The following is a 25,069-nucleotide window of genomic DNA, read 5'->3' on the forward strand; positions in this document are numbered from 1 at the left end:
TTGATTTGCTTTGTCTATGAGCATACCTCACAATCAAATCCATGAGTATCTTTAATCCGAGTGATTTCTGATCCCTATGCAATTATTCAATAAATATTTTATTGTTGCATCTGTCAGCATCCATGCATCATCATATCTGTATGTGATTATCAGGCAGTGATTTATGAACAAACACATCAGTGGCAGAACTCAAACAGTGTCATGCTTGTTTGTTTTCTTCATGCTATAATGAAAATGTTTTCAACCATAACGTGTCAGTTTGATTGATGGGTGTGTGTATATTCATATGTCATGTGCCGTCCCCCATCTGGGCTGCGTTTCCCAAAAGCATCGTAAGCTTAAGTTGATCGTAGCTCTTTTGAAACCAATGGAGCTACGATCAACTTAGGCTTACGATGCTTTTGGGAAATGCTACCCTGTGCGATAAGATGTGTGTTTGTTAGCATGGGTAGAAACATTTGAGAAAGCAGAACCACAGCAGACTGTCGTATGACAGGAATGTTCCTGGTGACTTCATACTGTATGATAATCACTCCTTGCTTGTTTGGTGTAAAATGAAATAAAATAAAATAAAATAAAATAAAATAAAATAAAATGAATCATTAAAAAATAATGTAGTATAAGACATTAAAAAAATAATAGTAACTATAATAACATCAGGATTAATAATAAGTCATCTATAATAAAACAGTAGCCTACATTCCTGGATAATAAAAGGATTCATTGTGTCTCCTGCACTTTTATATGAATACATGCTAATATACTCTTGGCCACTAGAGGGAGCTCCACCAATACCGAGAGCACTAAGAGAAGCTGGCAAAGCAAACTACATCCCTATGTGAACTTCAAATTTGAGAGATTCAAGATCACCGTATCACCTTAAATAAAAGCAGGTAAGGCAACTGGAATTACCAGTCCATTATGATCATCATAATTCTGGTTCACTGCAGTTTCATGTACATTAATAGTAATTCAAGTGGTATTTCATATCAGGCCAACGTTAATGCTTACCATCACTGTCTTTTCTAACGGGTAAGCCTTTTTGCGCATGCGTGGAGCAGAAAGGGCGGCAATATTTCGCGGTGTGTTTCTTTAACTACGGGCAGTTTTGATCCTGTGGTCTTTTAGAAAATAAACTCTTTTAAAACACACTTTTCACACACTCACTAGTTTATTTTTTGTCCACTAACAAATGTCCAACAATGGATATTCATAAATAACCCCCTTGAAATTCAAGTTTCCACCACATCTCAAATTATGTGTTGTGTGTGTTTACTATTATTCTGTGGAGAAAGTTATATTTTAAACATTTTTTAAACGAAGTTGCTGACTAATTTGTCTTGCTAAGGTAAATTTCATAGTTTAATCCAAATTTTAAATATATAGACCTACTTTTATGTATATTTTGCATAATTTGGCAAAAAACAATTGTATTAATTTATACAATGCTATAATAATATCATGTTCACACAATAAATGCTGAAATGATTTACGTTTATTTCAGTATTTATAAAGATGATGATGATATAACAGCAAAACCTAGCAATATACAATTATATATGTTTGTTTTAACAAAATAACAAGCGTCAGAAGAAGAAACACTGACTGTAACATGCTCTGCCTTTTCTTGTAAATGTATGAGCAATGTTGTATGTGACGCTTGGGCTCATCCTTTTAGATCTCTGTGGAAAAGGTCGGAAGCTGGAGGACGTCCCCTGAGAGAAGTGGTTTTGTTATTTTCCGTAAATTGGGTTGTTCCCAGGAACTTGCGCTGATGGTGTTCCAAAGCAGGCCATGGAAAATACACCACCTGTTAGGAGTGGTGCCGCTGAACGTGCCCAGGACGATGTCCAGGCACTGACCTGCCATGGACTATATTTGGATATCAGGAGCACTGCTGATGTCAAGAATGTTTCTCTTGTAAAAAAAAAAAAAAAAAAAAAAATGAGAGAGAGAGAGAGACTATCACAAAAGTAACAATTTCTTTAAATTCTGTGCCACCGGATCTTATGTACACATATAATTTTCCTAGACCTTCATCGGCTTCTTTAGTATACTGCAAATTTCAGATCACCACTGTGATTCACACTTTTAGGAAATCTGTTTATTGTACGTAAGTTTATTACGCACCACCTAAATGACTGGAGATGCATTGTTCCAACTGTCTCACCTCAGAAAACACAGGGAATGTGGCTACATGAGACTGTGCCTTTTGCATTTGGTCCTTGCAACTGCACTTATGTCTTGTGCAATCTCTGGCATTGTGGAGCGTAAGGGCTGTGCACCCTCCCTATCGACCCGATCTGTTCGCCTTGAGGGCTCTGATAAGGGGAAGGGTGAGCACGTCTGATTCTCATCTCGCCCAGTCAATGGCCTACGCTGCCCGAGTACAAACACTTTCATTCATGCTCTCTTATCTCCACTTAAAGGCCTGAGATGTTTTGAGACACAGGGACTGTGTTCTTTGTTGGATGTGTGGGACAGTTTGGTTTTGCGTCTTTGAGTTATCGTTGTATTCAGTACTGATGTAATGTGTTGATGTCATTTGTCATCACACACTATATTATAAGAAAAATGTCAGGAGTGAAAATGTCACTACATATGAAAGGCAAGACGTGGCCTGCATTTGAACAAGCTTTTTAGTTTGTTCGTTGAGAAATTTCCTTGTTGAAATGTGTTGAATTGTATTAATTAGCGATGAGCTCTTGATTAACCCTTGTTGTCTTTGCGGTTCCCCAGAGGCTGGAGAAAAATTGCTCTTCCGTGATGTTTAGAGAAGCGGCAACCTGTGGATTAAGATGCAAGCCGACAGAATTCTGGCTTACGCAGTCTGTCAGTCCGCAAGCTCATTCATCCACGCCGGTCGTGCAAGATCCCATCACACCTTAGAGTTGCTTTTGTCAGGTAAGCAACACCAAGACAAGCAATTCTCTCCTGGGCATTTTTTGAAAAAGATGGCAAAGCTTCACTGATGCATTACAGTAGCGAGGCACTCATTCATGTTTTGGCATGTATATCAGCTGTGGAGATCAGAATAATGAAAATCATTTGCAAACTATTGGGATTTTTTTAATATAATATTAAGATCTGTGTTTCTCACCAATTTCTTTCTTTTTTTAAAGGCTCGAAATGTTTTAAAGATGAAATCTAGGTTTGCTACCAAACTGTGCTCTGTGTTTTGACATGTAATGTCAAAAGAATTCCTAACGTGCATAGTCGCATAAAAGCATAACACACATTACATTCTATAGGGCTTTATCTTATGTACTGTATTGTGTGTGTACGTGTTTAATTTATGTATGTGGCAATTAACTGGAGCTCATCCAGAAAGCGGAGCATAAATTTTGCAAGTCACAGAAGAACATGTTTCATCATGATACTAAGCATCTAAAATTAAAAACTGAAAACAGACCCTCATGGTGATCCAAACATACTTTACAAGATCGTTGGAGTCTAAACAAAATTGGACCCCGTATGGACAAAAACACATTTTTCAAAATATCTTCTTTTTGGTTTGGAATAGCATGAGGGTGACTGCATGATGATATTTTTAACCCTGTGAATAACCCTTGATTTTTTTAAAGGTTGTGTCATCTTGAATTTTCCTTAATGATGATGACTAATGAAAGTGGTTTGGTGCAGTCTTTATTCAGCTTTGTGTGAAAACCCCTAAGACGTTTTTTTAAATACCCTGATTAGTGCCTTCATTTGCAGGTGATACATTAACGAGAGTTCACCAAACCACTACGGGAATTTCCATCAGCAAAACAGATACACTCGTCTGTGTTTTGCATTTTAAACCCATATTGTTTATTGTTCTGTGAAGGCTTTTGCGAAATGCTTGCCCAAGGCATGTTATGTGCTTTCAAGAAAACTTTTGTGCCAACCAGACAGTTGACGGAAGCCTTTGACTTCCATAGTATTTTTTTTTCCTACTATGGAAGTCAGTGGCTACCGTTTGATGGCTACCGTTTGTACTGACATTCTTTAAAATATCTTCTTTTGTGTTCAACTGAAGAGAGAAACTCTTACAGGTTTGGAACAACATGATGGTGAGTAAATGATGACAAAAATTTCATTTTAAAAGACTCTGCACACCTTCCATTAGACAGTGCATAATGTTTACTTAAAGGTGCCGAAGAACATGTTTTCAAAAGATGTAATATAAGTCTTAAGTGTCCCCTGAATGTGTCTGTGAAGTTTCAGCTCAAAATACCCCATGGCTTTTTTTTAATTAATTTTTTTAACTGCCTATCATTATAAATGCGCCGATTCAGGGTACATGGCCCCTTTAAATCTCGTGCTCCACGCCTCAAGAGCTCACGCTTGCCTTAAACATCATAAACAAAGTTCACACAGCTAATATAACCCTCAAAATGGATCTTTACAAAGTGTTCGTCATGCAACATGTCTAATCTAATCGTAAGTATAGTATTTATTTGGATGTTTACATTTGATTCTGAATGAGTTTGATAGTGCTGCGTGGCTAAAGCTAACATTACACACTGTTGGAGAGATTTATAAAGAATGAAGTTGTGTTTATGCATTACACAGACTGCAAGTGTTTAAAAATGAAAATAACGGCTCTCTTGTCTCTGTGAATACAGTAATAAACGATGGTAACTTTAACCACATTTAACAGTACATTAGCAACATGCTAACGAAACATTTAGAAAGACAATTTACAAATATCACTAAAAATATCATGATATCATGGATCATGTCAGTTATTATTGCTCCATCTGCCATTTTTCGCTGTTGTCCTTGCTTGCTTACCTAGTCTGATGATTCAGCTGTGCACATCCAGACGTTAATACTGGCTGCCCTTGTGTAATGCCTCGATCATGGGCTGGCATATGTTGAGATTCGCCTGTTCCTCGGAGGTCGTTTAAACAAATGAGATTTATATAAGAAGGAGGAAATAATGGAGTTTGAGACTCACTGTATGTCTTTTCCATGTACTGAACTCTTGTTATTCAATTATGCCAAGGTAAATTAAATTTTTGAATCTAGGGCACCTTTAACCAATTGTAATAATTGTGAGATCATAACACAGTTGTTTGCGAAGAGGATGCTGAACAACATGTTATATAATTATGAAAATGAGTACGACCCTGAAGGATTTAAGAGATTTCAAGCTGAAATACGTTCATGGCCTTGTCAGTCTCAAAGCATTATAGTCCAATGCTCTGCTTACATAAACTAATTCACCAAGAAAGTTTGCTCCTGCCAAGCAGACAAATGTTCTTTGTAAAGTGAACCTGCCAGACATACATAAAATTGATTGCTGAGATAAATGTCTGGTAGAAGTTGTTATACAATTCTTGTTTTCTCTGAGATTGTTGTTTGGCTAATTTCATTTATCTCTTGTTGTGCATGGCTTACTCCGCTCAGCACTGTATCTGTTTAAAGACGGTGTGGTTATCCAGTCATTCAGTCAAATCCTTACATGATTTTATTCAACATCGCATTGAGATGCATTTTACACCCTGCACACAAACCATTGAGGGTGATCATTCAGCTTCTGTGAGCTCAAGTAACACAGCCAATTGCAAGCAAATTGTTTAATGAAACCTCAAAGATGTGAATGTATCGCAGTGTCACATGCTCATTGTGCACGGATCGGAATGTATTTTGAAAGGCTTTTACTCAGGCTAATGGTTCAGATTGGGTTTCTTTCTCTCTCCAATATAGGCCTGGCCCAGAAACCACTAATGGTTGCAGTTTAAACCTTAGACTACTCAGTTGCTGCCCACCTCGAAATGACTAAGTTGGCTGTGCCTGAAAGACAGCATTGTGTGTGTAAAAACTACCACTGTGACAGACAGCAGGACAGGCCTTCAGTGGACTTGCTTGAGGTAGTTTTGACTTAGAGATTGTGCATTAGTGTTTATTTTAAAGGGTTAGTTCACCCAAAAATGACATTTCTGTCATTAAGTACTCACCTTCATGTCGTTCCAAACCCATAAGACCTTTGTTTAACTTCATAACACAAATTATTTTTGATGAAATCTGAGAGTTTGTTTTAATTTCACATAGAAAGCAACGAAATTACCACATTCAAGACCCAGAAAAGTAGTAAAGACATCATTAAAATAGTCAACGTGACTACAGTGGTTTAACCTTAAAGGGTTAATTCACCCAAAAATGAAAATTATGTCATTAATTACTCACCCTCATGTCGTTCTACACCCGTAAGACCTTCGTTCATCTTCGGAACACAAATTAAGATATTTTTGATAAAATCCAATGGCTCAGTTACCCCCTTTCCACCAGGACGAACCGGGTGCTAGTTCAGAGCTAGTGCTAGTGCCAGTTCGGAGTTGGTTCAACTGACGAGCCTTCTAAGAACCAGTTTGCCTTTCCACAGGCTAGAGAGCCACCACAGAGCCAGGTCTTGCGTCTCTGTATACGTCTCATATTTCACAGCAAAGCTAGCGCCACAGCGCCAAACACAAACACACCAAGCTTGTTCGAGATGCATCGGCTTCTCGCATAGCGATCGGCGCATGACATCAAAGCTCCACGAGAACGATCCAAAAGCACAAGGAGTCGTATGCTCTACAAACGCTCCCGCGGATCCGCGGCACCCGCCGAATCGGTCCGCACTGCTCCGATGCATCTCGAACAAGCCTCCTATCAACAATCGCGGATGTTTCACTACCGTTGATGCTCATAGCTTTGTGAACCTACATCGGCATCCAAACACGACTCGCCGTAATTACAATCGAGCTGCTATTAGCTCGATTAGCTGCAATTTCAAAAATGGCGGTCACAAGTTTCTTGTTGGTCACGGTAACCCCGCCCCTAGCCCCTGACGCAAGCGGTTCTTACTTCTAGCCCAGCAACGTTTTGGTGCTACTTACGAACCACTTTTCCTGGTTCGGAGCTGGTGCTTTGTGTGTCGAAAGACAAAGAACTGATTTGAAACTAGGCTCTGGCTCCGAACCAGCACTCAAACTGCCTTGGTGGAAAAGGGGTAAGTGAGGCCTGCATCGCCTGCAATAACACTTCCTTTTTCAATGCCCAGAAAGCTACTAAAAACTTAATTAAAATAGTTCATGTGACTACGGTGGTTCAACCATAATATTATAAAGCGACGAGAATAACAAAATAGCGACTTTATTACACAATATCTAGTGATGGGTGAATTCAAAACACTGCTTCATGAAGCTTCAAAGCTTTGTGAATTTTTTGTTTCGAATCAGTGGTTCAGAGTGCCAAAAATCACATGATTTCAGTAAATGAGGCTTCGTTACGTCGTAAGTATTTTGAAACTTCAATAGTTCACGTGACGCACAGTTTGATACGCGCTCTGAACCTTTAAAGTCGTTATTTTTGTTCTATGGGAGATAAAAAAACACTCAGATTTTATCAAAAATATCTTAATTTGTGTTCCAAAGATGAATGAAGGTCTTGTGGGTTTGGAACAAAATGAAGGTGAGCAATTAATGACAGAAATTTTCTTTTTGGGTGAATTAACCCTTTAATGCAATGTTTATTATCAATCAAATTATTTTGTACACTTAGTGTCACAGCAAATCATAGCCTTTCCAATTTCATTTCTGCACTACTAAAGCAATAAAAAACAAGTATAATTAATTATTGAGTAATGAGAATGTTAAAATGTTTTCAGGGGCATGTGTTGCATATGTGTATGATAACTTAGCTCCGTTATCTTTTGCTCATGAAACACCTATGCAAGCACCATTAGTTTCTCTTAAAGCTGTTGCAGTAGCCAATACGACGTACTTCCTAATCCATGTAACCATTTATTACCGTTCCCTAGCCGGCGATCGTTCTGCAGCTCGATATGAAACTCTTGTTTTACCCTCCTCCTCCCCAGCTCCACCTGGAGAGATCTGTTAAGAGTCTTCTCTAATTTTCTTGCAACAGCTTGTTTCCTTATATATGTTATTGTAAATAAGCTGAACAGATCCTCATATTTGCTTAGCAGGAGCAGTGTAGCAGAAATTAGAGTCAGTACTATCAGTTTTATAAAATGTAATAGGTTGTTTTGTTATAAAAAAAAAACAGACAAAACAAAAATATTTTATTAGCCTGTTATTTATACACATGGTCTGAGGTATTTTTTCAGTGTTCTTCTAAGAAATGCTGAATGTTTTGATTGGGGTCCATCTTGCCTCCCAGGATGTAACTCCTCAGTGTGTTTACTACGCGTGAAGCACTGTACCATCCACGTACTGCACAGCCGGTGTGTTCGAAATCAACATGAGGATCATTGAGCCAGCAGTTTCCATGGTATTTGTGCTTTTGAACCACAGCCAAAATGTGGGAGATGAATATCAGCCAGGGATCATCAATCTTCTGAATTTTCCTCTCCAAAAACAGTGCTTTGTGCAGAGGAAAGTGGTTGCACACTTCACACTTTGACAAGGAATTCCACCAGTGTTTCATTGTAGTTGCATAGTCATCCAGCATTTCTAGGAATCTGCCTTATTTACTACCGAATATTTTCCATCGAAAATATAAAAAGATACAGCTTTCTGCAATGTGGCAAGCTGTCCGATTATAAGTGTCCCCAAAAAGTATCTTGACACTTAATCCACATTTAAAAATGTATGAATATCATTGCATTAGATAACATATCAAACTAAAGTGCCATTTATTTTAATGAAAGATAGCACAAGCACACTTTAAAAGCAAAACATTCACATTTTAGATGATAATGTAATAAATATACTATTCAAAATTAAAACTTTTTGGTATTTGACACTGTTAATGTGATGAACTGCACTGATGAACTTGACTTCATTTCAACTAAAATGACCTTGGGACCAGTTTGTTAAAAGTTCAAAAATAATGTTCTGAGAAAAGCACATTTATTTGCAGATGCCACTTGATTTGATTAATAACATTCATACAATTTTAAGTGCCAAAATCCTTTTTCAGGACCATTGCATATAGTGATTCTAATGCTTCGAAACCAGACCAAAAAAAAAAAAAAAAAATTAGCAGTCCAAGTCTAAGTCAAGGTTATTGCGTTAGGGGTCATTGCAGAGTGGAATGATGGGGTGCCACCTGACCAGCCAACAAAGCCTGCCAATGCTTCCGTTCCATCAGATGTCTTTCGACACAGCCCTAAGACACTCCGCTTCTGCTCCCCTTGAAGAGAGAAGCTTGAGGATTTTTTCCTCTTTTAACCTGAGTGGCAGGCATCTGCGCTCTTCTGTTTACTAAATAAGCCACGGGAGCTCAAGTATTCATTTCATGTAATAGTCATCATAACATCAGGGAAAGATACTCTGTCTGGTGTGAGATGACTCATCTTTCACAGAGAGAAACTGAGAGCTAGTCAGTGCAGGTATAATTAGGGAGGTTTGAATGATGAAGGGATTTTGGGTAGAGCTAATAAAGCTTCAATTTTTTGATGTGACCTTTGATAATGAAATTACAAGTGCTAAATCAAAACATTCCAGGGAGCTGAACCTTACAGATCATAAAACTCTCAGTGAATAAAAGGTCACGGACCTCCCTCGGCTTGCTGGATGGGTAACAAATCTACCTTCGGCATGATTGAGGTGTAGATATTTGAACATTTAAAGAGTAGTTATTGATGCACTCTTAACTGTACCACTCTAAATATTACCATTGTCTTTCTAGAATGTGGTTGGAAAATATAGTTCTGCATATTCACAACAAATGACAACATTCTTGACTTTAGCATTATAAGTTACAACTAGAATTAAGTTACAAGCAGAATATCAGAGACAAAATGTTGACCAACTGCTTTGCGCACACTTGCACTATTTACTCTCGAGTTCTTGGGCAGGTGGAAAAGTGAGTTCTTATTTACTTTGGCTCTGAGCTTATCAGCAGAGATGGGAACTGTGTTATGAAAGACATATTTGTGGGTGGCCTTTTGCATGTTTTGTGGTTAATGTGCTTGCAGACAACTTAAGCCTTTATGTTCAGCAAACTGTGTCCATGTACAAAGAATAAATGTATTTCAAACGTTTTCAGCGACGTGCGATAACATTTTATGATTGTTATCATTGTGAATATTCTGCACCGGTGATGGGAAGTCTGATTCATTTCAGTGTATCAGTTCATTCAGATGGTTCTTTCAAACTGTTTCAGATTTTTTTCTTAGTTTTACTCGCATGTGCGATTCAGTTCCTTGTGTATACTGTACTACCGTTTAGGATAATGTTTGGGGTCGTTGAGTTTTTTTTTTTTTCTTTATTCAGGAAGGATGCGTTACGTTGATCAAAAGTGATAGACATTTTCATTCTAATAGAAGATTAACATTTTAAATAAATGTTGTTCTTTAGAACTTTTTATTACTAAGCATGGTTTCACAAAAATATTAAGCGACACAACTATTTCACAACCGGATCATGTGAAAATTCAGATTAATGATTGCCTGAATAAATTACATTTTAAAAAATGTTCAAATGTAAAAAAGTTAAGTTTTAAGTTGTAAGTTGTATTTCACAATATTACAGTTTTTAATGGATTTTAAATGTAGTCTTGGTGAGCATAAGAGATTTCTTTCAAAAACATTAATAAATCTAAAAGATCCCAAACATTTAAACAGTATAATTATCATAAAGCAGACCTGATATCAGCCTGATATCACTGATAATTGCAAATATGTGTCTACCACTTTATAGCAAATTCTGCTGGTTGACACATTTTACCATCAAAAAGTATATACCATTATACGGCCTAGTCCTAATCAGTTAAAGAGCATTTTTTTTGCTCAAAAAAAAAAAAAAAAAATTCTCACTATAGCTATGTTTCCATCTACCTATTTTATGTGCATTTTGGGATATCGCATACAAAACTGATGGATGGAAATGCCAAGATGCGCATAAATTCAAAAAATACGCATAAAAACTTTTGCGCTCGTTTGAGTCCGATACATTTTTTATTCAATAAGAAAACATGCGCATAAACTACGATGGAAACACATTTACTAAATAAATTCCTTGATGCGCATAAAAAACAGCGTGATGGGATGCATAACTGAACTTGCACATCTTTTGGTTGTTCTGAAATGCCTGAGCAAAGTCTGTCGTCAAAGTGGTTCGGTACTTTTCTTAGTGATATTTAGCATCAGTTTATCAGGAAGTTACGATTTTGTTCTCTTCGACTCACTGGATGGAAACACTGCTTTAATCGCAAATATTTTATGCTAAATTGGCAACTTTGGATGGAAACATAGCCATTGAAGCTTTCATGAAATCCATCTCCCTGCAGACTGACTTTGCCTAAAATTTGTTCCCATCTCAAGGTCAATGCTCTGTGATTGTTTAAGTAAAACAGACTGCTTTGTAATTGATACAAAAATATCCTTCACTTTACGGAGCCTCTATAAAAGGGAATTAATTTGGGGATTAAGGAAACCGGAGAAGGGAAGAGAACTACCTCTGGTGAATGCTCTTTAACCCAGACTTTCAGCACCTGACTGGCTACAACAAAGGGTAATGGTGGTGATGACGGATGCTGCTGCTGTCTCTCTGTGTGGCGCACAGTCTGCGGCTGTTTTAGTGTCACGGTTCTCAGAGGCTCAGACTGGCTGCTACATTACCCCCAACTCTCAATCAAAGCCCACTGTCAGACCCCGGGCAAACACAGGAGTGCGTTTCATGTGTTTGTTGTGGTCTGAAAAATGAGTCGGTCATTCCAGTGGATACATAGAGTTATGATTACAGGCATCAGACTTGACTTTTCTGTGAGACACTTCAAATTACAAATTATATCTGAGTTTCATTCACGGGTTCATCAGACGGTAAAATTATAATTATTGTAAATCGAGAATGCATTAAATTAGCATTTGAATTGATAGACGCATCATCAATATTTCACATATTATACACTCCCATCACGTAATTATTTACTAAATAAGAATTTAATTATTTTTTATTTTTTTTTCATTTAAATCTATATTTAGTAAAAAACTAAGTAGAAATAAAAAATATTTATATAAAATATAATTTATGTATATCCTTTCGAAATCATTCTAATATGCTGATTTGGTGCTCAAGAAACATTTATTATTATTATTATTATCAATGTTTGTTTTCAATCAATGTACTTTTTTCAGAAAGCCGTGATAAAATTTTTTCAGGATGAATTGATTAATAGAAAAAATAGAATTTTTTATAATATTTACTATAATATTTGTCTTTGAAACATTATAAATGTCTTTGCTGTCACATTTTGATCAATTTTGCTGAATAAAAGTATTCATTTATTTTTTTTAATTCTTACTGACCCCACACTTGTGAATGGTAATGTATATGAAACAATGTAAATTATAAAAAGTAAAAAAATAATATTTAAAACAATTGACAATTAAGAGATAACATTCACAAAAAGAGAGTATAAACATGAAAAGTTCTTTTGCGAGTAGAAGTTTAAACTTCTGTACAGAGCCGATTCCAAGCATTTGCTATTATAAAAGGCATTTTTCTCCTTTAAGATGGAATCTTCCTCGGGTTACAGCCTGTGCTGCAACACGTCTCGTCAGATAGGCACAACTTGCGGCCAATTACAGGAGGAAGCCGTGTCTTCTGCTGGGTGATTTACGCCATGTGCCCCAACCAGGAAAAATGCAGAGTACCGCTCTGTTAAATCAACACCGCAGAGTATTGCGGCTCAGGTGATGAATGTTACGGCAATTTATTGAGCATTAAGACCAGTTTTTATGCCCACAGCATGCCACCGATACATCCGTTGATGGTAATGATGAGGCTGTGGTAGGTGTTTGCAGGTGTAAACAAAGAGTTTTCCGTGCAGAGAGTAACTGTAAGAAATCAGGCCTGTCTGTGTGGCTGCAGGGCGGAAAACAAAGCGCAGTGGTGGTAGCCATCATCGACTGAGCAAAACTCTAAGCAGCTGGTGACAGATCTGTCGGGATGCATGACCACTTTACACCATGCAATGTGTGTGTATGCATGTGTGGGTCACACACACACACACACACAGTTTTTACTGGAGACTTCTGCACAATGCACCTGAGGAATTCCAACAGTGTCCAGTGGTAAAAAGCAGAAACACTCACTCCAAATAACATGCCTCTGGCACCGAAGTCATAAACACAAGTATTCAGTCTTGCTCTTGTCGGCTTTCAGAATTAGACTACCATTCATCACTATTTGATGTGTTAACGTAAGCTATGATGTGTTCTCTCCGCCCATGTTTGCAATTCATACCTCATTAATAAGCACAACATGTTATTTGATCATATGGAGGTGGGTCAGGATTCCTTTGAATCAGTATGTCAAATGATCTTCAGTAGTGAGATATCAAATAATGCCCATATTTAGAGTTAAGGGTTAGGAATGACTCTGAAGTGAAATAATTTGTTTTCACGTTAGCTCATCTCCAGGCTTCATTCCTATCCTCTGACCAATAAAGTGTACTCAGGTGCATTCTTTCATCTTGTGCAGAGGCAGAGAATGTAAAGGTGTTCAGATATCAAAAACGATTAGCCTTTCCATGCTTCACGTCAGGTTGGCTCCCAGGTAATGACGCGTTGTGTGATCATCTTTTGGAGATGTCTGACTGGAGACTAATTTGATGTGGCTGATGTGTGTTCACAATGCTTGCAAATATCCTTTGATGCATCTTGATTCAGCAGAGTGAATAAAAGAAATATGACTTCTGTAGCCTGACGTAAGGGATTTGGAACCAGTTTATGGTACATATTGGCCTGTTTATGCAATCGCATAGACCGTGTTCCTTTATTGGCGACTTTGCTTGAAGTGTTTCACAGGCCCGCTTAAGAAGGAATGACTGCTGTTGTTATTTTGTTAAATTATAAGATCATTTATTTGTAAGTTTTATAAATACTGTAGATATATATTTTTTTTATATACAATTTTTTTAGAAAACATCCAGATAAACTATTGTAATTGTTCTAAATTATTATCAATACTTATTAATATTTATTTATTTATTTGAAAATTTTTTACATGTTTTTTTGCAGCAGTGCTTTTATTAGTGAGCTGTTTGATCTAGCACAATTTGCAGAAAAGTTGTCTTTAAAGGTGCCGTAGAACGTCTTTTCAAGAGATGTAATATAAGTCTAAGGTGTCCCCTGAATGTGTCTGTGAAGTTTCAGCTCAAAATACCCCATAGATTTTTTTAAATTTATTTATTTAACATCATTAACTATGCACCGATTCAGGATGCGCGGCCCCTTTAAATCTCTCGCTCCCTGCCCTGCCGAGCTCGTGACTATAAGTGCAGTTATACAGTGCATAAACAAAGTTCACACAGCTAATATAACCCTCAAATGCATCTTTACAAGATGTTCATCATTCATGCTGCATGCATGCATCGATTCCTGTGAGTATAGTATTTATTTGGATGTTTACATTTGATTCTGAATGAGTTTGAGGCTATATGCTCTGTGGCTAACGGGCTAATGCTACACTGTTGGAGAGATTTACAATGAAGTTGTGTTTATGAATTATACAGACTGCAAGTGTTTAAAAATGAAAATAGCGATGGCTCTCTTGTCTCCGTGAATACAGTAATAAACGATGGGAACTTTAACCACATTTAACAGTACATTAGCAACATGCTAACAAAACATTTAGAAAGACAATTTACAAATATCACTAAAAATATCATGATATCATGGATCATGTCAGTTATTATTGCTCCATCTGCCGTTTTTCGCTATTGTCCTTGCTTGCTTACCTAGTCTGATGATTCAGCTGTGCACATCCAGATGTTAATACTGGCTGCCCTTGTGTAATGCCTCGATCATGGGCTGGCATATGCAAATATTGGGGGCGTACATATTAATGATCCCGACTGTTACGTAACAGTCGGTGTTATGTTGAGATTCGCCTGTTTTCCGGAGGTCTTTAAAACAAATGAGATTTATATAAGAAGGAGGAAACAATGGAGTTTGAAACTCAACGTATGTCTTTTCCATGTACTGAACTCTTGTTATTCATCTATGCCGAGGTAAATAAAATTTTTGATTCTAGGGCACCTCTAAAGGGTTCGTTCACCCAAAAATGAAAATTCTGTCATTAATTACTCACCCTCATGTCGTTCCACACCCGTAAGACCTTCGTTCATCTTCGGAACATAAAGTAAGATATTTTTGATAAGATCCGATGGCTCAGTGAGGCCTGCATTGACAGCAAGACAATTAACACTTTCAATGCCCAGAAAGCTATTAAAGACGTATTTAAAACAGTTCATGTGACTACAGTGATTCAACCCCAATGTTATGAAGCGACGAGAATACTTTCTGTGCGCCAAAATAACGACTTTATTCAACAATATCTAGTGATGGGTGATTTCAAAACACTGATTCATGAAGCTTTGAAGCTTTACGAATCTTTTGTTTCGAATCATTTGTTCGGAGCGTGTATCAAACTGCCAAAGTCACGTGAACCATTGGAATATCTAAATGTTTCGAAACACTTATGACGTAACAAAGCCTCATTTACTGACATCACGTGACTTTAGCAGTTTGATACAAGCTCCAAACCACTGATTCAAAACAAAAGCTTCATAAAGCTTCGAAGCTTCATGAAATAGTGTTTTGAAATCACCCATCACTAGATATTGTTGAATAAAGTCATTATTTTGAAGGTGTTAATTAATTTGCTGTCAATGGAGGCCTCACTGAGCCATCGAATTTTATCAAAAATATCTTAAGCCGAGTTCAGACTGCACGATTTTCAAAGTAGTCGGGTCACTGTTCTTTTCACACTGCGTGACTATCTTGGCCAGCATTCAGTCGCTGCTGTTCACACTGCACGATGGATCGGCGACAGAAGGTTTCACACTGCATGACTTTACAATAGGAAGAATCGCCGACAACTCTGTCTGGCGCGCAAACTATGTTTCACAACCAAACACATGTGGTAGCCCTCAAGAAGCTTGCGATACGAATTGCCTGTGCGCTGATTTGCAGCAAAAACAAGAAAAAGAAAAGAAGAATATCGAGGAGGAAATGGTTGGTGAGACACGAGGAACAAGGATTGTGTGTTCTGCAACGATAGTGGTCTATAACTCCACCCCAAACTCACCGCTGCTCTGTATCTTGATCTCTCATTGGCTGTCGGTCATCGCCGATGTAGTTTTCAGTCAGAACACTTTTCACACAGCAGGATTTTGAATCGCCGACAGGTCCAGATATTTAGCATGCCAGATATCTCACGGGCGTCGGCGACTCATCTGTGATTCTCTCAGATCGCGTCTTTGCTCATTCACACTGCATGATTGTCACTCGCGTGAAAGAGCACCGATTTGCCTGTGATTTGGGGCATTTGTCTGCGATTTCTCAAAACCTGTCGGCGAGCCAAAATCGGGGCTAAAATTGTGCAGTCCGAACTCGGCTTTAATTTGTGTTCCGAAGATGAACGAAGGTCTTACGGGTGTGGATCGACATGAGGGTGAGTAATTAATGACAGAATTTTCATTTTTGGGTGAACTAACCCTTTAAGTTCATAACAATCATATTAAAGTTATTGTATTCTGTTCCATTTATTTACATACCAACTGTTTTTAAAGAAGAACATGTCTTATGTCTTAATAATGTGTCTTGTGCACATTACGAAAAATATGTTGTTATATTATTAAAAATGTATAGTTGCACATCCCTACTTAACAGGCTAGTACCTGAATGTTAACTCATCATGATAACTTAAAGTAGAAATAGAAAAATAGGTCAGGATATTTGAAAGACAGTTGTTCACAGGGGGTTTTTCCATTGATTAATCCACATGAAAGCTGAATGAAAGAGGCAGAAGTCACAGTTCATCACCCCAAGGCAAATCCAAAGCCTGAGTCAGAGCATGTTTGAGAAATGGCAGCCATCAAGTGAAATAGTTTCATACCGATAAACGTGATTGGTGGAAGTTTTCGACATCCAACCAAAACTACATGTACATAAGTCTGGTGTAAAGATTGAGGGGACTTTTTTTAAATTCCCAGTCTACAATCACGAAACTGATTAATCCATTCCGGATCATGATTTCCCAACTGCAGCTTCAGAGATAAGTCTCTTCATATAGCACAAGGGCAGAACAATCTCTCACCTTGATTAAAAGCTTCATGTAAAAACATATTAGGCGGTGGAAGTATGACCGCCTGAGGGTGGAAAGGTAGAATTCACTGTTTGCTTTGTGAAGAAAAAGAGAAGGAGAGGGAGAGGTAATGGAAAGTTCAGTAGCAGGTGAGACTCACCTGAGAAAGCGAGTGACCTGTAGGCCTGTCTGACTCTGACTGCAATCGGGGCTGGGGAAGGGAATCTGTTGACAGACACTCAGATATCCCAGGCACTATGGAAAAGATAAAGGCAACATTGTTGTACGGAAGGGGCTGGTCTTAATCTGGGTGAGCTGAAGATCAGTATCATAGCTAGTGGTGGGAGTATTAGTACTTGGTGTTGGCCGTACAGTGCTAGAGAAAGGAAAATCCCTTTGGTGTGTGAGAGATGGAAACATTTGGCTGTTTTTTTTCCTCAGGAACGTTTTTGTAATCATGTACGATTATGAGGACACTGCTGTTTACGCATATCTATGTTCACACTGCACACAAATCCAATTTGGTTTTCATATTGGAACTTTAAAAGGGTCATTTTGCCAGTGATAAACCTGATCCTTTTGTGTAGTCAGTATCTGGTGTATCATCTTCGGTTGCTCTAGCAATGATGTAAGTGTCAGTATGATGACATGAGAGAATGGAAAACTGGAAATTTTACTTCCGCTCATGTCTATCATGACATCTTGGTGTGGTGATAAACTCACAAGGGGCATAAAAGAATACAAGCAACATGAGATGATGTGCTGTGGCCAAAACACAGACTGTACACTACATAGTAAGTGTAACATAATTTGCAATATAATGAATATTGTGCACAATATTGTGCAATATTTTGAACTTTGTATATTCGTTGCTTCCCAAATATTGATCAAAAACTTGAAAACCGATCCGACCGTTTAAACTGAGATGTGTCCCTGCCTGTCTGAACGAGGTGCAAAAGACTAATGAGCAGCCAGTTAATCAGTTCTCTTTAAGACGTGATGCTGACTAAGCCAACATGCCCATCTACAAATACCTTAAAATTTTATACTGCTTTTCCTCAACATATAATTATATACCTGTAGATACACTTTGACTTTGCACTAAGAATAATTGCTAAATTCAGGATGTAAATGGGTAGATGACCATCTGATAAGAGTGTATGAATGAACGTGGTCTAGCAGTGCATCCCTAAGGCCAGGGCATATAGACATAATCCATCCGTCAGGTGATAGTAATCTGGGTTCAAAGAGACACAGACTGCCCTGTCATTAGGTAAGAGGTTATGATCTATAATTAAAGAAATTAAATCAATTAAAATCTCTCTGAAAAGATGGAAAGTTGATGGTGTAATGGCATGTTGATGTGAGATTAGTCACAAGGACCTGTGTGAAGAAGACATCGTAATTGGGAGATATGCACACATACGCACACAAACACAAAGATGGGCAGAGCCAATGTGGACAGCGTGCTGAAAATGAATGACATAAACCAGGTGTTGAACTTCCTGAATATAGATATTAAGCAGGCCTGTCAAACACTGTCATCCCCCCTCTCATTACACTCAAATACCTGCCGCCCTCACACATTCAAAAACATTCACTATCTTGCAAACTGCTTCTCTCATTACAGACAAATTTAAATGGCAGTCGCATTGTTTAACGTCTGTAATGTGATGTATTTCCGACATTCAGTATGTAGGAACTTGAATTGCTTTGAAATTTGCAGTAAATATATTTTCCCCATTCATGTAGTCTTAGTTTAGACAAAAAGAGTCTATTTTGACAATAATTATTATGTTGCTAAGCCAAGAACACTACTAATGGTCCAAGTTAGGATGATGGATTTGTCCCGCACAATTTGTACTATGAAAATGACTGCTACCTCAAGACACTTTAGTACCCACATAACCACACCCTGAAAAGAACCACAACACCCTACCGTCATTGCGGTAACATCTGCATGGTTGATGTTTTATTCAAAAAATGTAAATATCTAGTTTACCCATCTATTATTTTCTGTACTTTCTTGACTTCTCTTTATCTGTTTTCTATGGAAACATGGGGTTTTCAACCCTACTAACCCCTCATCCTGACTTTCTGCCAACCCAGGTACTCCCGATTTCTGAAATCTAGATTTTTTTAAGGGTGCGTTCACACTTGTAATTCAGTTCTCTTCAGGTTCTTTTGATCTGGACCAAAAAAGAAAATGATACATTTAAAGGATTAGTCCACTTTTAAATATACTTTTCCTGATAAATTTACTCACCCCCATGTCATCCAAGATGTTCATGTCTTTCTTTCGTCAGTCGAAAAGAAATGAAGGTTTTTGAGGAAAACATTCCAGGATTTTTCTCCTTATAGTGGATTTCAGTGGCTACCAACAGATTGAAGGTCCAAACTGCAGTTTCAGTGCAGCTTAAAGGGCTTTGAACGATACCAGATGAGTAATAAGGGTCTTATCTAGCGAATCGATCGGTCATTTTCGAAAAAAATACAACCGTTTATGCTTTATAAACAAAACATCGCCTTGAACGTACTTTCCGCTTCCGCGTTCTTAACGCTTACACTGCATGTCCTATGCCTTCCCTATTCTACTTACGGAACGAACGCGGCGCCAGTTTTTTTTTTTTCCGTAGCTTGAATAGGGAAGGCGTAGGACATTCAGCGTAAGCGTTATGAAGAATGCGGAAGCGGAAAGTACGTTCAAGGCGATTTTTTGTTTATAAAGCATAAACGGTTGTATTTTTTTCGAAAATGACCCATCGTTTCGCTAGATAAGACCCGTATTACTCATCTGGTATCGTTTAAAGCCCTTGAAGCTGCACTGAAACTATAATTTGGACCTTCAATCTGTTGGTAGCCATTGAAATCCACTGTAAGGAGAATAATCCTGGAATGTTTTCCTCAAAAACCTTAATTTCTTTTCGACTGATGAAAGAAAGACATGAACATCTTGGATGACATGGGGGTGAGTAAATTTCTCAGGAAAAGTATATTTAAAAGTGGACTAATCCTTTAAGGCCCTGATATACTTCAAACGAAATCGAAGAACGAATTGATGTGACGTCATTTCAAACAAAATCAGGCCAAAACGAAGTTCATTTTGTGTTCTTTTTGGAAGTTCGAAACGGCTTGCCAAAGCGAACTTTCAGGAAAAGTTTGCTTCAGCTGCAAAACACCTTCATGCCACCATTGGTCCATGAAGGTAACGTAATAGGAGGCTCCGCCTTCATTCGCGTGGAAGACTTCTCTGAATCATTTGGTCTGTAGAGTTCGTTGAGGTAAGATCTCCACGGGTGAAAACATGAACAAACAGGATAGTCGCTTTATAGTACAAAATGAAGTTGTGCTTCTGATGAAATGAGGCACTGACACTGTTTGATACTGTAAAGCTGCTTACTTTTAAGCAATATATTGAATAAACATCTATTTTATATGCTATATAAATAAACGTGACGTGACTAGAGATCTAATTTGCAGAGCTCGTGCTAACATACCCATGTTGTTATGATCAGACGCTTTTCTTATGCTTTCTATAAAAAATGCTTGCAGTTTTCTCATTTTTGTTGTGTTTGTTACTGAATAGAAAGTGATCAGCACGTAGGCTATTTACATATTCATCTAACCGTTGCTCTCAGCAGTGTGGGTGGCGTCAGATGTTCGATTGCAGTATACTCACGCATTTCGAACTTCGTTTTACCCCTAAACGAAGAACGAAAAAGAAGTATATTGGGGCCTTAAGTCCTGGTTTGCTTAGCATTCACACTGTCAACCTAAAGATACAAGAAAAAAGAAAAAAAGGCACACATACAGATGAAGATCTGCTGCAAGGAGATGGCGGCTCTCACGCCTGTACTGAATTGTAATGGCAACATAGTAGCTATGAAGAGAAGGACCAAGTATCCTTGAGCATTCTGTCCTTTTTAGGGTTGTATCTTGTGACATGAGATCCTGCTTTTGGTTTGTTTAGATGTATTTGGTCCATGTTGCATTCATATTTCAGTCTAACCACACCAGAGTTTGTTTGGAAGCAGGCCAAGATCCCCTGAAAAGGTGGGTCTTGGTCCGTTTGTTTAGTGTGCACCAGGGTTTAGATAGCAGCATTCACACATATTCAAATAAACCACACTAACAGAACAAACGCACTTATTTTAATCAAACCAAACCTGCCAAGTATGAACACACCCTTAGTTTTCACTGAAACATTAACATTATATGTATGTAGTGCTTATCAAGTCAAATTAATGTTCATTCACATAATGTTTTATACATCTCCACAGACCCCAGTTGAAACCCTGGAATTAGGTGATCACGTTTTACTCTTGAATCCATTTTGCATAATTTCACCTGCTTCTTTCATGAAGCTCTCATTCAGCATGATCAGAGGCTTCAGAAAGTGACAGTTCTTTCATCACACCCTGCAGGAAATGAATGCCGTCTTGCTTCTAACAGCTGTGTGATGAGCTACTGATCCAACGTAGTGCTTACCCGCCATCGTGATGGGTTTAGACTGCTCAGTAATTTTCCTGTTGTCTGGCCCCATCACGCTCGTGAAGACATAATTAGCCTCACACTGAGGTTACCTGCAGTTTCCACTGAGAAAACCACAAGCTTGAAGTTTCTCCCCTCGGCTCAATATTTGTGGTCGAGGTACTTGTTTGCTGGACTCGCTTGTCTCTTCAAATTCCCTTGAATTCCCCCAAATTCCCATCTCACTCTGATTTTAAGCTACCAAACATGTATGAGAAAACAGAGCATGATGTGGCCTGGGCAGATATGGAAATCAAAGGAACCCTGCTGGGGTTTTCCTTCACCAGAATCCATTTCACCCTTCATGAGTGGAAAGCCAGAGATGCTGTCAAGAATGATCTTTGATCACAACCTTTGATATTGGAGGACCGTGTACAATACAGGTATGCATTTTCTAATATTCATGGGTGGTACTTCACTGTTCACGGCACTCTTACATCTGATAAATGGTCTGAAATGTGTGACTTGTGTCAGTGCAAACGCTTGACTTATCTGCGATGAGGGTGGAAAATAAAATTACGTGACTATTTATACGCAGCCAACAAAATCCTGGTGGAAAATGGAGAGACTAAATATTTTTCTTCAAGGTGTGTTAAGCTAACATCACAACAACACCTAACCTCCCATTTTCCCCCATGCCTTTTTTCAAAGGGCACATGTAGACATAATTGTTCATTCCATGACTTCACACGTCTTTTTTAGCAGTACATAAATATGTTTTGATTAAGACCTTTGATATTTAATGAGATCCCACACCTACCAAGAAATTTAGTCGGGTGATTGATCAGCTCTGCCTTAATAATAACATTAAAAAATTGTTTGATATATGGTGACATATTAAAACTCCATGTGCCAGCAAGTTTGCAATAGCCTTAGGTACCTCATAAAATATACACAGCCAGACCGAAAGTGTGAATCATCCAATCACATAGATAATTCACACTTGATGCGGAAACCACACATTGTCACCGTTATTTTCCCCGCCGAACCCAGACACCCAAATATAAAATGTCTAGCTGCAGTAGTAGGTAGAGTGTAGCTCTCAGGTATCCAGTTTTCAGGCTTTTACCTCTGTTGTTGATGGACAAACCGTACCTGCTGGGAAGTTCAAGCTAGTGCCATTAGTCTTTCAGCATTAAGGAGTATGGCTTCAGAGCAGCCTAGCTGAATGCTACTCCTGTAGTGCTTCTTGTTGACTGCCATGCTTAATTAAGATATCCTTGTCTGTTAGCAAACATTCCATTGTCTGAGGAATCTTTCTCTCACTCTTTACAACACTATCGACATCCATGCAACCCCTCGATGTTATCTCCGACCATAGATCTGGGTGACTAATTAGTGCACAGGATGAAAAGAATAGATTATATTGATGTCTTTTCAGGCCTGCTGGCACCTCTTGGGCTTCAAGCTTTCCGCATCTAATGCAAAATGTCGAAACTACCTGAAGAGCAAGCTCAAGTCACATATATGTCCACAAGGCACAAATATTTCCACTGTCAGCGCAAACATATGTCAACCATCAGACCAATATAACTGTAGTCTGCTCACAAATGTCTGCCATTTACCTTGATAAAGAATTGCCCTGAGGTGAGAACGCTTTTCCTTGTAAACTTCAGTAGCATTTCAAAGTTTTAAAAGCCAAAGAGTTATACTAGAGATTTTCAGATGCCAAAGTATTGGAAATGCTAGGAAATGCAGTAAAACGGAAAGTTTAGAGAAGAAAAAAACATTGAAAAATGCCCCTAAAACTGTTTTATTACAATTTATTTTGATGAACATTAAAATATTTGATGTAAACATATGACAGAATATATTTTAATGCCTCACAGAGGGGTAAAAATGCCCAGAGGGCAAGTAGTGATTAGCAGTTAAGGAACATTTAAAAGAAGAAATTTAAAAACATACAGTTTTTAAAACATGGATATAGTAATGTGTGCTGGTGTTTGACTGTGCCTTTACTTTTTACCATTACCATTACCTGACTTTAACCTACCTTTATCTTTATAAACATAATACTATGTTTATGTAGTGTTGAATAACCTTTCATGCACACTCCAAAGGGATGTAATTGCCCCTCTGAGGAGTATAGTTGTGTTGCAGCGCTCGGCAGTGTGTGTGCAGAGCAAGCAGGTGACAGCGGAGTGATGACAGGTGTATACACAGCTGAGACAGGTGAGAGCTGGACACTGTACCAGGCGGAAAGCCTTGATTTGGATTCAGTAAACAGCGACCACAGACCACCAAGTCGAAAACAAAGACTTCAAAGTCCTGTTATTGTGTCGTAAACTCAAACTTGTCTTGTGGTGATGTGACAGAACGCTTTACTAGATATACTAGAACTTTTTATTTATTAAAAACTCCTAAAAAAATGGATCATGGTTTCCACTAAAATATTAAGCAACACAACCAATTTCAAGATATGATAATAAGAAGAAATTCAGCTTTGCCATCAAGGAATAAATTACTTTTTGTATTTTTGATCAAATAAATGCAGCCTTGTTCAGCATAAGTGACTTTTTTTTTTTTCAAAATAATAAAAAAAAAAAACTTACCTATGCAGCAAAATTCCCAGAGTTAAATCAACTTTGCTCAGAGTACATATGGTCCCTCTCTAAGTAGTGTTAAAATAACACTGAAGCAGAGTTAAAGTAATGAGATAATTAAGCAGTTAATAAGGCTGTGACTTAAGTCACTAGTTCTTGTGTTTTTTTCTTATTTCTTCAGTGATTCTGCTTGTTAACAGCAGGTGTTCATCACTAATGCACAATCATTACTTAATTAAATGCTTAATTATCTCATTAAATTTAACTCTGCTTCAGTGTTATTTTAACACTATTTAGAGAGGGACCATATGTACTCTGAGCAGAGTTAATTTAACTCTGGGGATTTTGCTGTGTACCCCATGTTTTGACCTGTAAAATGGCAAATTATTGAAAATATTAGATTCCCAGGTTTGTATAAATGCAAAAATAATTTGTACAAATTTTCATGAACTTCTAGTTGATTAAAAAAAACCACATTAATATCAGCTGATAAATTTGAAAGAGTTTAAATGAAACAAAAAAGACATCATGGGGGAAACCATAAAGACCGAGAATGACATGACACTGAAAATACTGTATCTTTCAGGTGGTTTCATGGTCTATTTTACTTTTGCTCTTCCTAAGAAGATTAGTTCAGCATGACCAATAGCAAATTCAAACAAGCCATCAAATTGGTTCTGTCAATCTGTAGGAAGTGACTGGGAAGCTGTACAATAGTAACTAGAGAAAGCATAATAAATTTGGAAGCATGTCTGAGTGTCTGCCAAAACCCGTAATTGTATCAGCAGAGGCATGAGATCATTAGTTAATGCGCACTTTTGAGTTACAGATGTGAATGTTCAGTAGTTGAATCGGTCAGTCATGTTCCACGTGTGCTCCCTGTGGAAAGGAAACACTTTCTCTACTATGAAAGGGATGCACATGTACTTTCTGGTGTTTTATTTTAATAGATTGTTTGGTGATTTA

General features: G+C 37.9%; 1 protein-coding gene across 1 annotated transcript in view; it reads left to right on the forward strand.

The window, feature by feature from the left end:
* Positions 1-773: 773 nt before the first annotated feature.
* The window catches only part of barx1 (BARX homeobox 1), an 81,674-nt gene continuing 57,378 nt past the window's right edge, over positions 774-25,069 (forward strand). The window contains exons 1-2 of the mRNA XM_048172450.1: positions 774-893; positions 2,740-2,904. The gene's annotated coding sequence lies outside the window, so the exon portion shown is untranslated. The remainder of the gene's footprint in view (positions 894-2,739; positions 2,905-25,069) is intronic.

This window comes from Megalobrama amblycephala, linkage group LG21, assembly GCF_018812025.1.
Source record: "Megalobrama amblycephala isolate DHTTF-2021 linkage group LG21, ASM1881202v1, whole genome shotgun sequence".
NCBI lineage: Eukaryota > Metazoa > Chordata > Actinopteri > Cypriniformes > Xenocyprididae > Megalobrama > Megalobrama amblycephala.